At 46.0% G+C, this 4,259-nt stretch overlaps 1 pseudogene; it reads left to right on the forward strand.

Moving 5' to 3' along the window:
• Positions 1-289: 289 nt before the first annotated feature.
• LOC137618299 (uncharacterized) lies at positions 290-2,669 on the forward strand (annotated as a pseudogene).
• The last annotated feature ends 1,590 nt before the right edge of the window (positions 2,670-4,259 follow it).

Below are 4,259 nucleotides of genomic sequence, written 5' to 3' on the forward strand. Positions count from 1 at the left end.
CGAGCTCCGACACTCGCCAGGTTCCCCGTCCAAGCATGGGATATACCACCACATCACTACGACAGGACTTCCTACTCACGCCAAATTCCGCCGCCTCCCGCCCCAGAAACTGAAGGATGCCAAACGCGCCTTCGAGGACATGGAACGCATGGGTATCTGTAAGAATGCATCGAGCCCCTGGGCATCGCCCCTACACATGGTAAAAAAGCCGGACGGGTCCTGGAGACCTTGCGGCGACTACAGGCGCCTCAACCTCATCACAACGCCCGATCACTACCCGCTGCCCAACATGCAGGACCCAACGAACGCGTTGCACGGTGCGAAGTATTTTACCAAGATGGACCTCTTCAAGACTTACTTCCAGGTCACCGTATTTCCAGAAGACATCCCGAAACCTACCATTGTAACGCCGTTTGGATCCTACACCTTCGCATACTCAACTTTCGGTCTACGCAACGCCGGGGCGACCTTCCGACGACTAATGGGTAGCATTCTGGGTGACCTACCTTTCTGCGTCTGCTACGTCGACGACATCCTGATATTCTCGAAAACTAAGGAGGAACCCCGGAGGCACGTCCGCATCGTTCTCAAACGCCTACAGGAGAACGGCCTGGTCGTACGTTTCGACAAGTGCACGTTCGGTGCGGAAGGAGTGGATTTCCTTGGTCACCGCTTATCCTCGTGCGGGGTAAAACCCATGAAAACCAAGGTCGACGCCATCAGAAAGTTCCCGATACCTACGACCATCCGCCAACTTCAGGAGTTCCTGGGGATGGTCAATTACTAGAGGCGCTTCATCCCAAACATCGCACAAAACCTGTCACCCCTCGACAACGTCCTGGAAGGAAAAGCGAAAAAAACTTGAGTGGGGTTTGCCCCAGCAACAGGCATTCGCCCGGACGAAGGATGCCCTTTGCAATGCCACCACCCTGGCTCATTTCGACGACAACGCGCCCCTGCGACTAACAACCGACGCCAGCAACGTCGCCTGTGGGGCTGTGCTGGAGCAACTCGTCGATCGTTCTCCTCGACCGCTGGCATTCTTCAGCAAGAAATTGAAACCCGCCGAAACAAGATACAGCACCTTCGATAGGGAACTCCTCGCCGTCTACCTCGCCGTCCGCCACTTCAGGCACATCTTGGAGGGCACTCCCTTCACAATCACGATGGACCATCAACCCCTCGTACACGCTTTCACAAAATCGAGAGACGCATGGTCCTCCCGACAACAACGTCATCTCGCAAGAATCGCCGAATTCGGGTGCACCATACGTTACGTCCCAGGAAAGAAAAACCCAGTCGCAGACGCCCTTTCAAGGATTGAAATTGACGCAATCCACCTGGGAATCGACTACGCCAATCTCGCAACCGAACAACGCACCGACCGAAAAGCACAGGATCATCTGACGGGGCCATCCGCGCTCAAGATAAGTGCGATTCCCCTCAGACCAGCAGAAGTAACTATTCTCTCCGACACCAGCACCGGCCGCCCACGTCCCTGGATACCAACCTCCTGCAGAAGGAAAATATTCTATATCATCCATGGACTTTCACACCCCTCAGGACGCACCAGCGCTCGCCTTCTGTCTGAAAAGTTCGTCTGGCCAGGAATAAAAAAGGACGCCCGGGAATGGGCGAAGTCATGCATCAACTGCTAGTCAAGCAAAGTCAGACGTCACACCGAATTGGGGGTAGGCGATTTCCCCCAGCCAAAAAGACGTTTCGGTCACATACACAGCGACGTCGTGGGACCATTGCCCTCTTCTGGATCTGCTAGCTACCTGCTTACTATCATCGATCACTCCACGTGGTGGTTGGAGGCATCGCCGATGACCGAAGCTACGACTCAAGCATGCGCCGAAGCCCTCCTGTCAAGCTGGGTGAGCAGGTTTGGCGTTCCTGACGACATCACGACAGACAGAGGCCCCACTTTCCTCTCAGAAATATGGCTCGCTTTGGCGAACCTGATGGGGACGACGCTCCACAGCCCCACGGCATACAACCCCCCGGCAAACGGCATGGTCGAAAGAACTCACCGCGCCCTCAAGGCGTCCCTGATGGCGAGCTGCACCGACGGGGACTGGAAATCACGACTTCCTTGGGTACTCCTTGGCCTTCGCACCGCCCCTCGCGCAAACGGCGAACCTTCGCCTGCCGAAAAGGTTTACAGGGAGGCGCTCACAGTTCCTGGTGAATTCTTTCCCTCATCAACCGACGACACGCAGCTGGATCACCTAAGGGACATCGCCAGGAAGTTCAGGCCATGTCTCAAAACTTACCAGGACAGAACCAAGCACTTCAATCCCAAAAACCTGGATGACTGCGGGTACGTTTTCGTCCGTGTCGACGCTCATCGACAACCACTAACTAGACCTTATCGAGGCCCCTACTGAGTAATTAAGAAGACAACGAAAGCCTTCCTTCTCGATGTCCATGGCCAAGAGGACTGGGTCTCAATAGACCGCGTGAAACCAGCGTTTCTCGAAGGAAGCGACACCGCCTCCGCCAGACCTGCCAGATCCAGAGTGCCACCTCAAAACAAGGCGCCCAACGAAAGAAAAATCATCAAACGACGACAAGAGGAAGAGATCCTTACGCCGACGGCTGACGCGCCGCTCCGTTCAAAAACAAGAGGAACCCTCCGACTCCCGAAAAGATACGAAGATTAATCATCAGCCCTCTTCGCTGCCCGATGTCTTGGGGGAGGGAGTACTTGTAAGGACACCGCTCCCTTCGTCGTCCAGAAAATCAACAAACTGTTTATTAATTTGAATTCTCCTTTCGCCACATCGTGGTTTCCCATGTATATGTATTGCGCTCTATCAGAGCTACATTTTGACGTATGTATTATTTCATTATATGTTTCCGTTAACTCACAATTCGTATATTTGTAAGTGTAAGAAAACACATATATTTTGGCGGGCAATTCAATCTGATTTGGCGCCAGCGCCATCCTACCTTTCCGTTCGCACCTTGTAATATACTCCCACACACATTTGAATAAAGTATCAGTTGATCTTGGTGACGCTTGTCTCACTGTCCTTACAGTATATATACATATATATATATATATATATATATGTATATGTATATATATATTTATATATTTATATATATATATATATATATATATGTATGTATATATATATTTATATATATATGTGTATATATATGTATATATATATATAAATAGATAAATATATATATATATATATATATATATATGTATATATATATTGCATATACACACACACCTATATATATATATATATATATATTTGTGTGTGTGTGTGTGTTTGTATGAGTGTGTGTGTGTGCGTTTTTGTGTGTTTGTGTATATGTGTGCGTAAGATTCAGTAGTCATGGTTGCAGAGGAAGTAAGAACTCCTACTGATATTTGGGGACAAAAAATCTGGCCTATTATCTTATTGTTAGTGGCTGTCACCGTGAAGAGCTTCATATGGTGTGAGTACAAAACAGATTTATATTTTTGGAATAAAGCCAACGTTTTGAAATATAGCTCACAGAAGAAACTACAAAAACGATATTGTTGCTTTTTACGTTGCATCCACAATAACATCTTCCAACCATCGGAAATTTTACAGTGGGGATACTTTCATTCAATTGAAAATGAAAGACTAATTCAGATATTCCTCTACAGTATCATAAATTCGCATATGAAATATAGTGAACGGAAAATGTTCATTTCCTCCATTTGGATTATATATGAAGTTTGTATGTTTTTATATTTAAAGTTACACATTGGAAAAGTAGCCATTAATGCATATATCTAAAATATTTCCCCAATTATCATTTGTTCTATTTGAAATTAGTACAGTGATTTCATATATAAATCGCAATCACTTAATTTATGTCAAATCACTGTTATAATGGAGTTCGATAAAAAAAATAGTTTTTTGAGGATATCACATTGCCTATCTAGTATCAGATGTTTACCCCATTCTATTTACTTATTTAAAAATTTTTGGTGGAAGACATTTACTCCCGAGAACGACGACTAGAAACGTAAAGGTCCTCATCAATGGATTATAGTTGTCATGTCTGGGAAAAAAAGTGAAGAGATACTGCTAAATAACCCGTAATTTTAATCGGAAATTGTCCTTGAAATATAGTGTTATCATCACTATTTCAGTAAAATACAAGGCGATCGTAATTTTTACTTTACATTGTTATTATCTTTTAAATGTAGCTGACCGTAATGTCACCCATTTACATCGATATATAATTTTTTTAAAACG

The sequence above is a fragment of the Palaemon carinicauda genome, chromosome 24, assembly GCF_036898095.1.
Source record: "Palaemon carinicauda isolate YSFRI2023 chromosome 24, ASM3689809v2, whole genome shotgun sequence".
Classification (NCBI taxonomy): Eukaryota; Metazoa; Arthropoda; class Malacostraca; order Decapoda; family Palaemonidae; genus Palaemon; species Palaemon carinicauda.